The 12,363-nt window shown below is 36.0% G+C and overlaps 1 protein-coding gene across 3 annotated transcripts in view; it reads left to right on the top strand.

Annotated features, from left to right (window-relative positions):
• ESR1 (estrogen receptor 1) overlaps positions 1-12,363 on the top strand; it is a 251,159-nt gene that overhangs the window by 98,380 nt on the left and 140,416 nt on the right. The window lies entirely within an intron of this gene.

The raw sequence follows: 12,363 nt of genomic DNA, 5'->3' as shown, positions 1-12,363 counted from the left end.
GACAGCGATTGTCTTGTGTGCTTTCTTTTAATAGATTAAATTAGTTATTACCTATGAAGCAGGGGACTTTTTTTTTTATTAAACTAAATAAATGTGGAGTTTTGTACTTGCATTTTAGAGATCTATTATAGGCCAAGAAAAACATATATCTGGCCTTAGATACTAGTTCATGTATTTGCATTTCTTAACATATAAACATGTGGTCCTTTGAATAAGGAGCCAGCAATGTTGTGATCCAAACTTGGTAGAGGGCATCTATTTAGGTAGCAGAGGTTGGGTTACATGGAAACATGGGGATTAACAGGCATATTTAGATTTCAGACTCAGTCCAACTGGCAAATAAAAATTCCCAGCCATCTTTGGAATTAGGAGTTTTAATGAGCACTTACCTATCTTAGCATTCCCATGTGAAGCAGACCCATGATAAGTAAATATTGGAATTTACATGTAATGTGGTTATAGGTTTTATCTTTATATTTATTATTGCCTTTGTTTAAAAAAATACTTTGGGAGAAGAGGAAAAAACAAACAAACAACTAAGGATCATATCCCTGAGAGCCAACTCTAGTTACTGTTAAGTTTTATTGTCCTATAAGCGTATATTTTCCTGAATGTAGTTTTGGTAATACTAGTTCCAGAACACTGTTGAAGTCAAGTATATATTTTTCATACTTATCAGTAGACTTCCATCATGACATTTTTATAATTATAAAAATTTGAAGGGCATTTGAAACAATGAGAATTAAGTTCAAATACATTACCAGTGGATGAAAATTTCATGGCAATAATCTTCTGAATTTAGGAGTAAAATGGAGCTGGAAATCAAGGGAAGGAAAATATTATGTCCATGCTTAGACATCCCATTGTTAAACCCAGAACTAAACAAATTTATGATAATGTGATGTGTAGCAAAACCACTCTATAACTTGATTATATTAGTTTAAAAGACCTGAATGATTCCAAAATCCTTGGACCAGACTGTATCTTGTTACTTGATGGTTTAAAAAAAAAAGAATTATAAAGGCAAAAATGAAATTATATATATGCTATTGGAATATAGCTGTTGTAAATCAAAAGCCTAGTAGTCTGACCAAGCAGAATAAAAATAGTCATTGATTTTAAAAAGATGAAAAATGAGGGAAGAAAAATGTCTTCTGGAATCATCTTTGAAGATGATTGTCAAACTTTTCAGAAAATTTGATAAAGTCACATTTTGAAAAGCTTTTTTGTATCCAAATACTCTCTGTCATTAAAAAATATAGTTCACACTGAAAATCTAATATAGACAATATTACATTTATATGGTCACAGTTTGAGAATAATAATAATAATAATAATAATTTAATATAGAGGGAATAGAAAACATCATTAGTAAGAAAGACAGTAAGAAAGCAGTTGTAGAAGTACCTGGAATTAGCTGTATGATACAAAAACCTGCATAGAACATTTGGATATCCTCAGATGGCTATCAGTATAACAGAGATTGTGAATTGACTTCATTTTTAAAAATTTCAGCATTAATGGAGTATAATTGACAAATAAGATTATATTTAAAGTGTACATTATGGTAATTTGATATACTTAGACATTATAAAAGGATTCCCTATATCTAGTTGATTAAACATCCATCATCTCACACATTTACTTTTTTTTTTTCTGATGAGAGCATTTAAGTTCTACTTTCTTAGCAAATCCATTATACAATACAGTGTTTTGAATTATCATCACCATGTTTTATATTAGCTCCTCAGATCTTTTTCATGTTATAGCTGAAAGTTTATACTCTAACCAACCTCTCCCTATTTGTCCCATCCTCTAAACCCTGGCAACCACTTTTCTACTCTCTTTTTGTGAATTTGACTTTTTTTTTTTTAGATTCCATGTATAAGTGATACCATGCAATATTAATCTTTTTCTGACTGGCTTATTTCACGTAGCATGATACCCTCAAGGTCCATCCATGTTGCCACAGATGGCAAGATTTCCTTCTTTCTTGTAGCTGGATAATATTCCATTATATATCTATGTAGATATAGATTTATCAGATCTTCCTTAACCATTCATCTGTTGATGGTCACTTAGTTCATTTCCATATCTTGGATATCTTGGCTATTCGAATAATGCTGAAATGAACATGGGACTACAGATATCTCTTTGATATCCTGTTTTCAATTCCTTTGGATATACACCCAGAAAGGGGATTGCTGGATCTTATGGTAGTTCTACATTATTTTGGGGGGGAACTCTTTACTGTTTTCCACAGTGGTTGCACCAGATTACAATCTCACCAACAGTATACAAGGATTCCCTTTTCTCCACATCCTCCCCAACACTTATTATCCATTGTCTTTTTGATGATAGCCAGCTTAACAGGTGTGAGGTGATATCTCATTGTGGTTTTGATTTGTATTTCCCTGATGATTGGTTGAGGATATTTTTATGTACCCATTGGCATTTGTATATCTTCTTTGGAAAAATGTATATTCAGTTCCTCTGCCCATTTTTTAATCATAGGGTTTTTTTTTCTTTTTTTTTTTGCTCTATGTGCTCTTCATATATTTTGGATATTAACCCTTTATCAGATACATGATTTGCAAATATTTTCTCCCATTTGGTAAGCTGCCTTTTTGTTTTGTTGATGGTTTCCTTTGCTATGCAAAAACTTCTTAATGAAGTCTCACTTGTTTATTTTTGCTTTTGTTGCCTTTGCTTTTGGTGTCAAATCCAAAAAAACTATTGCCAAGATTGATGTCAAGGAGCTTTTTCCCTATGTTTTTTGCTAGGAATTTTATAGTTTCAGGTCTTACATTCATGTCCTTAATCCATTTTGAATTGATTTTGTGTGTGTGTGTGTGTGTGTGTGAGTGGTGTAGATAGGGGTCCGGTTTCATTCTCTTGCATGTGAATATCCAGTTTTCCTAACATATTTTGAAGACACTATCCTGTTGCTATTGAGTATTCTTGGTTCTCTTGTCAAATATTAGTTGACTGTATATGCACAGGTTAATTTCTGGGCTCTCTATTCTGTTCCCTTGATCTACTTTTTTTTTAATGCCAATACCATGCTGTTTTGATTACTATAGCTTTGTAATATAGTTTGAAATCAGGAAGTGTGACACTGATGCCTACAGCTTTGTTTTTCTTTCTCATGATTGCTTTGGCTATTTGGGATCTTTTGTGGTTCCATAAAATTTTAGGATTTTTAAAATGTTTTTGTAAAAAATGCTATTGAGACTTTGATAGGAATTTCATTGAACCTGCAGATTGTTTTTGGTAGTATGGACAGTTTAACAGTATTAATTTTTCCAGTCCATGAGCATAGAATATTTTTCTATTTCTTTGTACCTTCTTCAGTTTCTTTCATCAATGTCTTATAGTTTTCAGTGTTCAGATCTTTCACCTCCTTGGCTAAAGTTATTCCTAGGTATTTTATTCTTTTTAATGCAGTTGTAAATAGGATCATTTCATTCATTTGTCTTTTTGATAGTTTGTTGTTTGTATATAGAAATGCAACTGCTTTTTGCATATTGCTTTTGTATCTGGCAACTTTACTGAATTTATTCTAATAGTTTTTTGGTGGAGTCTTTAGGATTTTCTATGTTTGATGTCATGTCATCTGCAAATAGAGACAATTTTACTTCTTCCTTTTCAATTTGGATGCCTTTTTTCTCTTTTTCTTGCCTAATTACTATGGTTAGGACTCCCAGTACTATGTTGATTAGGAGTGGTGAGACAGGGTACTCTTGTCTTGTTCTTGATCTTAGAGGAAAAACTTTCAATTTCTCACTGTTTAGTATGGTGTTAGCTGTGGGCTTTTTATGTATGCCCTTTATTATGTTGAGGTATGTTTCCTCTACACCCACTTTGTTGAGAGTTTTTATCATGAATGGATGTTGAATTTTGCAAATGCTTTTCCTACATCTATTGAGATGATCATATGGTTTTTATCCTTCATTTTGTTAATGTTGTGTGTTGATTGATTTGTGGATGTTGAACCATCCTTTAATCCCTGGAATAAATCTCACTTGATCATGGTGTGTGATTCGTTTAATGTATTGTTGAATTTGGTTTGCTAATATTTTGTTGAGAATTTTTGCATCTATGTTCACCAGGGATACTGACCTGTAATTTTCTTTTCTTGTAGTGTCCTTGTCTGGTTTTGGTATCAGGGTAATGATGGATGTATAAAATGATTTTGGAAGTGTTTCCTCTTCTATTTTTTGGAACAGTTTGAGATTCTTCTTTAAGTGTTTGGTAGAATCCACCAATGAAGCAATCTGGTCCTAGATTTGTCTTTGTTGAGATGTTTTTGATTACTGATTAGATTTCCTTACTAGTAATGGTCTGTTTGGATTTTCTGTTTTCATGATTCAGCCTTGGTAGCTTGTGTATTTCCAGGAATTTATCAATTTCTTCTTGTGTCCAATTTGTTGGTGTATAATGATTCATAGTAGTTTCTTATGATCTTTTGTATTTGTGTGGTATCAGTTATAATGTCTCCTCTTTCATTTCTGATTTTATTTATTTGCAATCTTTTTTTTTTTTTCTCTTGGTAAATCTAGCTAAAGGTTTGTCTATTTTGTTTATCTTTTCAAAAAACCAGCTCTTAGTTTCAAAGATCTATTCTGTTGTCTTTTTAATCTTGATTTCATGTTTCCACTCTAATCTTTGCTATTTACTTCCTTCTACTAGTTTTTGGCTTATTTTGTTCTTCTTTTCTATTTCCTTAGATGTAAAATTGGTTGTTAATTTGAGCTCCTTTTTTTCTCAATGTAATGAGTGCTTTCCTTTTTTCTTAATGCAGCTGTAAACTTCCTTGTTAGACTGCTTTGCTGCATTTTGTAAGTTTTGGTATGTTTTATTTCAGTTTTCATCTGTGTCAAGGAATTTTTTGATTTTTCTTTGACCCATTTGTTTTTCAGTAGCATGTTGTTTAATTTCCAAATATTTGTGAATTTTAAAGTTTTATTCTTGTACTTGATTTCTAGTTTCATACCATTGTGGTTGGAAAAGATACTTTATATGATTTCAATCTTCTTAAATTTATTGTCTTATTTTGTGTTCTAACATACGATCTATCCTGGAGAATGTTCCATGTGTGCTTGAGAAAAATGTGTTTTCTGCTGCTATTGGATGAAAAGTCTGTTAAGTCCATCTGGTCTAATATGTAGTTTAAGTCCAATGTTTTCCTTATTGATTTTCTGTGTGGGTGATCTACACATTGTTGAAAGTGGGGTATTGAATTTCCCTACTATTGTTGTATTGCTGTCTATTTCTCTCTTCAGGTCTGTTAATATTTGTCTCATGTGTTTAGGTGCTCCTATTTTGGGTGCATAAATATTTGCAAATATTATATCCTCTACTGGATTGACCCCTTTATCATTATATAATGACTTTTTGGTCTCTTATTAAAGTCTTTTGCTTGAATTCTATTTTGTCTGAGATAAGTATAGCTACCCCACTTTCTTTTGGTTTCCATTTGCATGGAGTATATTTTTTCCATTCTTTCACTTTCTATCTGTGTGTGTCCTTAAACTCAAAGTGAGTATCTTGTAAGTAGCATACAGTTGGATCTTGTTTTCTGATCCATTCATTCACTCTATGTCTTTTCATTGGAGAATTTAGTCCATTTACATTTAAAGTAATTATTGATAGGTGTTTACTTATTGCCATTTTGTTGATTTTTTTCTGGCTGTTTGTAATTTCCCTGTTTCTTTTTTCTTCTCTTGCTCTTTTCCTTTGTGGTTTGATGACTTTCTTTAGTGGTATGTTTAGATTCCTTTCTCATTATCTTTTGTGTATCTATTATAGGTTTTTGCTTTGTAGCTACCATGAAGCTTACATACAACAACTTATATTTATAACTCTATTTTAAGTTGATAACAACTTCTAAAGCTCTATATTTTTACTCTCCTACCATGTTTTATGTTTGATGTCACAATTTACATTTTTATTACTTTTCATACTAGATCTATAAGTTAATTACCCACCATCATTACAACATTAGAGTATTCTGAATTTAACTCTATATTTACCTAATTAGTAAGATTTATACTTTCTTTTTTTTATTGACGGATAGTTGATTTACAGTGTTTCTGGTGTAAAGAGATTCAGTTGTGTATGCGTGTGTGTAAATTCTTTTTCAGATTCTTTTCCATTATAGGTTATTATAAGATATTGAATATAGTTCCCTGTGCTATACAGTAGGTCCTTGTTGTTTACCTATTTTATAGGTTTATATGTTCATATGTTTTTCTGTTACAATTAGCATCCTTTCATTTAAGCTTGAAGAAGTACCTTTAACATTTCTTGTAAGTCTAGTCTAGTGGTGATGAACTCCCTCAGCTTTTACTTATCTGGTAAAGTGCTAATCTCTCCTTCAACTCTGAAGGACAACTTTGCTGGGTAGAGTATTCTTGGATGGTGTTTTTTTTTTTTTTTTTCTTCAGCACTTTGAGTATATGATGTGACTCCCTTTTGCCCTGGAAAGTTTCTGCTGAAATACTGCTGATGGTCTTATCTATTGATAGCCTTGTATGTAACAAGTTGTTTTTCTCTTGGTGCTTTTAAGATTATCTTCTTGTTTTTAACTTTTGACACTTTAATTTTAATGTGTCTTGGTGTAGGTCTCTTTGGGTTCATCTTATTTGAAACTCTCTGAGCATCCCGGATCTGGATGTTTGTTTCTTTCTCCAGGTTAGGGACGTTTTCAGCTATTATTTCTTTAGCTTTCTGTTCCTTTCAGTTTCTCTTGTACTGACCTTTTCTGGGACCACTGTGATGTGACTGTTGGTTTTCTTGATGTTGTCCTTATATAAGTTCCTTAAGCTGTCTTAACTCTTTTTCATGCTTTTTTCTTTTCACTCCTCTGATTGGATGAATTCTACTACCCTGTTTTTGAATTGCTGGTCCTTTCTTCTGCTTGATCTAGCTGATGTTGAACCCTTCTATTGAACTTTTCAGTGCAGTTATTGTATTCTTCAGTACTGTAATTTCTGTTTGATACTTTCTTATATTTCCTATGTCTTTAGTGAATTTCTCACTTTGTTCATGCCTTGTTCTTCTGACCTTGGTGAGCGTCTTTGTGACCATTACTTTCAACCCTTTATTAGGTAAATCACTTATTTACATTTCATTAAAGTCTATTTCTGAGGTTTTATCTTGTACTTTTGTTTGGAACATATTCCTCTGTTTTTTCACTTTCCTTGACTCTCTGTATTGGTTTCTGTGCTTTAGATAAAACAGCCACCTCTTCCAGTCTTGACAGAGTGGTTTCATGTTGGAGATGAACCTTACTGTTCAGCCCAGCCTGAGCTCTTGGTTGTCTCTCAGACCTTTGTGATTTTCCAAGGTGACTTCTTTGTTCTTAGAGGCTCCCAAGAGTTGAGGGTATGCCAAGACCTGTCAGTATCCTAAAGGGGAGGATCTCAGTGAGCATGTAGATACAGGTTGATTGGTAGCTGGACCCTCAGGTAACAGCTTTTAAAGTATACAAATAGATCCCTTTTAGGGGAAGACTGGGTGATGGGATTTTCTGTTTGCTTCCTCTGTGCTGAGCCTTGGCAGGGTAGCCCCTTAAGAACATTTGTTTGTTTGTTAAAAGCCTGTGGGGCTGGCAAGTGCAGGCTTTGCTGGCCACTAGAGCCAGGTGATCAAGGGATGTATTCCTTAGGTGGCAGCTGCAAAAGCTAGGGTGCCAAACGTGTGTACAAGCTCCTCCCAGGGAGATATTGGCAATTTGCAGCAGCCTACAGGGAGAATGCAGAGATCGTGTCTCCTGCTTTCCCAGTCTCTGGGGAGAATCAGTCAGTCCCTAGATTGTGCTAAATTAGAAACCTGACTCTCAGGTAACAGCTTTTAAAGTATGCAAATGGACCTTTTTCAGGGAAACACTGGGAAATGCATGTATCTGTTTGCTTCTTTTGTGCTGGACCCTGGGAAGATAGTGAGTCCATTAAGAACAATTTGCTTGCTCTAGTATTATGGGTGTGGTTGATGTAAGCCCTGTTGGCTTCCAGAGCAATGTGCTTTGGGGGCCTATTCCTGGGGTACTAGATGTTGGGACCAAACCCTTCCCTTCCCAGGTAGAAGCTGGGAGTTGTGAGTTTCCTTCTGATTTTATGGCATTGTGCCAGGGTTTGGGTGTGGAGTTTCAGTGAGAGTGTGTCTCAGCCTTTCCTACCCATTTCAATGAGGGTATTTTCTCATTTGCCTAAAGTGAAGGAATCATTCAGCTAGTCTCTGGATTTCTTTTAGGGGAAATCACTCTGTTTGTAGGGGAGATTTGGTATGCCTGTGGGAGTTTTGAGTTCAGAGGTCTCCTATGTCTCCATCTTGGACCATAACCCCCAGTTGACTTCATTTTGCATGATAAATTTTAATAAAAATAATCAGTTCATTGGACTATTCTAGTAGTTCTAGAAGTACGTTTTTACTAACAGAGTATTATCAGAATTTTCAAATGTTGGTGATTGTAAGTTGAATTTTCCTTTCTCTTAATTATCTAGGGTATATTTTTTGACTTGTAATATCTCTCTACTCAGACTCAAGGCGTGAAGAGCATTATGATAAAATACATCATACAAGTATGATAATCAAGTTCCCATCTGTAAAGTACTTATAGCTGACCTGGCTTAAGATCACATCACGACATTAATTTTTTTCCCTCTGCAATTTAAAAACAATAGCAGCAAGGAGAATGATAAAACCTACCTACGTCACTCTGACAAGTGATGCTTTTTTATAACAGGTGTTACATATCTGCTTTTTGATATCTAGCTATAGAGAAGGATTTTTCTCTTTATTGTTTGTACTGAAATTTGTTAATCTTTACGAAGCACTTTACATAATCTATCCATGGATGGAGAGTTAGTTTTAAAAGAGATTGTTAAATCTTAATTCATTATTATCCTATACACAATGACACTTGTCAACAAATGTAACGTCATTATCTGAAGGTCAAAAAGGAAAAAACGTATGACTGCAAAGTTGTTATATTTTTAATTTCTGCATCACACTTTATTGCATCATTGATTGGCTGATTCTTATTTTTCAGTGCTAATCAAGTACATTTGATTTTTTCCCCCAGAAGCTTGAATTGCGTCAGGAAGCCGTTAATTTGATTTATTAAAAATTATGCCTTTTCCAAAATTCACTATAATTTTATATACCTCAAGGGCAATTTCATACTTCAAGTTTGTGTTCTAGTTCTGTTTAATGGATATTTGCACAAATATCTAGCCCTGGGCTCTTCACTGCCCTTTAAAGGCTGAAAAGTAGAAGCTTGACAGTCTCACTGAGCCCCAGGCACATCTCAGTGGGTTATGAGTGTGCTGAAGTTGCTGGCCCAGGAAGAAGAATAAAGGGGACATATGTTCACAGTCAAGCTCATGGGAAACATACTACCTTAACCACTTCTTCATTCTTTCAGTGGCAAACTAGATGGCCTTTCTCCTCCTTTCCTGCCTAGCTCCCTCTGTACTCAATACTAGATGAGTCCCCTCTTCCTTCTGAGCCCCCGACTCCCCATCATTTTACTGTGGGTTTCTTTCTTGCTGTTTGGCCCCAGGGAGAGGGGAGAGGTTCACTTTTTCTGGGCATGCCCCCCACCAACCCCAAGCTCAGGTTTCTCTGGAGCTTCTTGTGTTATCTCTGAGACTTCATGGTTGTCTTAGCCGTTCCAGGGCTCAAGGCTGCTTCTGACACTCTGTTCACCAGGAATCCAGTAATTACCTTCCTGGACTCTAATATTCATCCTCATCATACAAGTTAGCAATGAATCGAGCTCAGGAAATGCTTGTTGAATGAATGAGTAAATGAATGAATGAAAGAAGCCTTTGGAAACTAATGATTTTTAAGAAATCTCTGAGCCCTGTTAGAACTCAATTTTTCCATAAAGTCGAAGTGATGTTTAAAGTTGTGGTGTTACTCTTTTTCACTTCCCTTCAGAATCTACCTGCTGTTATGACATCCTTCTAGCAGCTGCCTTCATGAGACTCATTTCCAGCCTTTCTTTTGTGAGTGCCAGAGCAATATCCAGAGGCATGTACAGAACTTGGCCTCTGAGGACTTTAACAGGCTTCACTTGGCTAGCAGCAAGGTTTCACTTCACGAGTGTAATTTAAACCTTAAAATGGGTATGGCCAAGGGGCCAAGGAGAGGGCACAATACCTCAGTCTGGGAATTGGGAGCATCTTCAAGGAACACATTTTATTCTGGGAGGTTCCTGTGGATTCTAGGGACTTGGCAATCCTACCCAGTACTCTGATTCCCAACTTGTAATCAGAGCAGTGGACCTTACTTTAAAGCTGTCATAGTTTTCCAGCCTGTTTCAGCATGGCACAGTGATGAAAGATAACTTGGAAGTGACTTGGAAGCATGGGTGACATCCCAGAGAGGCGACAGATACTTATGTTTAAGGGTAAGATTTGCGGTTTAGACTTTGCAACCTTTCTATAATAAGAGCCTTGGGACTGGGTTAGAATTACCCCCGCATGAATGGTGGCAGCCCCCTGGGAGCTTTCTTTGGAGCACTCAATTTCCAAGTCAGCCCTGCCCAGCTTTTCACTGCTCCTCTGGAAGCTCTGGTTGAAATCCAAGAAAAGCACCTACTTCCTGATTTTTCTTTCACGTGAAACTTTGAAGCCCCATTGAAGAGTGTTGGCCCAGATGCTGTTAAGCCTTTAAAATACGTTTCTCATCTCGAGAGTGTTTGAGAAAAATGCCCCATCTGGGCTTCTTTGCCCCACCCTCCTCAGGGTTCTGTTTCCATGAGTCTGGGGTGGGGGGGGCCAAGGGTTCTCAAGCCTCCTCGTGGGGAGTTGTTGGCCTGTGGCTGTGCTACTTCTGGGGCAGGGGGGAATTTGGCATGGAGAATGTCAGTTTTTTTGTATCTATTTATGTGCTAAACAGATGTAATACTACTGAAGTGTGTTGAAATAGGTTGACTTGTATGCTCCCCAAAAGATGTGTTGAAATTCTAACCCCTAATACCTCAGAATGTGATCTTATTTGGAAATAGGGTCTTTATAGAGGAAATCAAGTTCAAGTGAGATCATTAGAGTGGGCCTTAATCTTTTAAAAAGAGGAAATTTGGATTCAGAGATGGACACGCAGGGAGGGAAGATGATGTGAAGACTCACAGAGAAAAGATGGCCATGTGATCGCAATGATGCTTCTCCAGGCTAAGGAACGCCAAGGACTGCCAGTAAACACCAAAGGCAGACGAGGCAAGGACGGATCCCCCCCAAGAGGCCTCTGAGAGAGCACGGCCCTACTGACACCTTGATTTCAGACTCCTAGCCTCCAGAAAGGTGAGGCAATGCATTTCTCTTGTTTTAAGGCACCCACTATTTAATACTTTCTGTGACAGTTCTAGGAAACGATTATCAATTGTTTTAAAAATAAAAGGGACTTGTATTTTTAAGGCAAAAGAAATAAGGAGCTTTTGATTTTAAAAGGGATGTTTGGCTCACCTGGTGGAGGCTTGGCTAATCATTTACTCTTGTAGATTCTCTCCTTTGCCTGTCCAAGTGCTCCACTGAACTTCTGGCTTTGAAGTTGTTTTAGAACTTTAACAGTTCCATGCATCTACCTGGCAACTACCTGGTAAAAATTTTTAACCAACAAAAGAATGTTTTCATCTGGTACTTGAATAGTTTCCTCTTTTGCATTTATATCTTTGATCCATTTGAATTCATCCTGGTTTACACTATGAGGTGCGACTCCAACGTTGTTTTTCTACAGGTGGCTGCACAGTTGTTTCGATTCCATTTATTGAACGGCCTCCTACAGAAGTATTGTTAAGACTTTTCTTGACCTTCCAAGTTGACTATTTGTTAAGAGCTTTTAAAGTAGAGTGATAGATATGACCCTTTAGTTTACACGGTTGGTTATTTTTTTTCCCAATTCTAAAATCAAAAAGAAAAAAAGAAAATAAGGGATTTATTCACAAGTTATAAATTTTGCCTAATTTATATTAACTGAATATATAATGTGATTTGGCTGTCTTGTATAGATGTATTTCATAACATTCCACTGATCTTAGAAATAAGAAGCAAAAGTTCATGAGACGTGATACATTTTGAAAAGACTAGTGCTGATAAGAGGTAATCAGTAGAATTACCATTCAATATTCATAGGACAGAAAAATTGTTCCAAGGAGAGAAAAATAAGGATGTACCAAGCTTCCCTTCTCTCTTTTCCCATCTGTTGAAAGCGTTCCCCAGATACTCCAGAACTGGGCCCTGAGCGCTCCTGCTGCTTTTAACCAACTTGAAAAGCTAGTGTCCTCAGAGCCTCAGCTGTTTACTTTTAGGCTCACGATTTCCAGATTTCTTTCTGTAGGTCCCAACACCTAAATTT

The sequence above is a fragment of the Eubalaena glacialis genome, chromosome 12 (assembly GCF_028564815.1).
Source record: "Eubalaena glacialis isolate mEubGla1 chromosome 12, mEubGla1.1.hap2.+ XY, whole genome shotgun sequence".
Classification (NCBI taxonomy): Eukaryota; Metazoa; Chordata; class Mammalia; order Artiodactyla; family Balaenidae; genus Eubalaena; species Eubalaena glacialis.
This window is presented reverse-complemented; position numbering and strand designations above follow the sequence as displayed.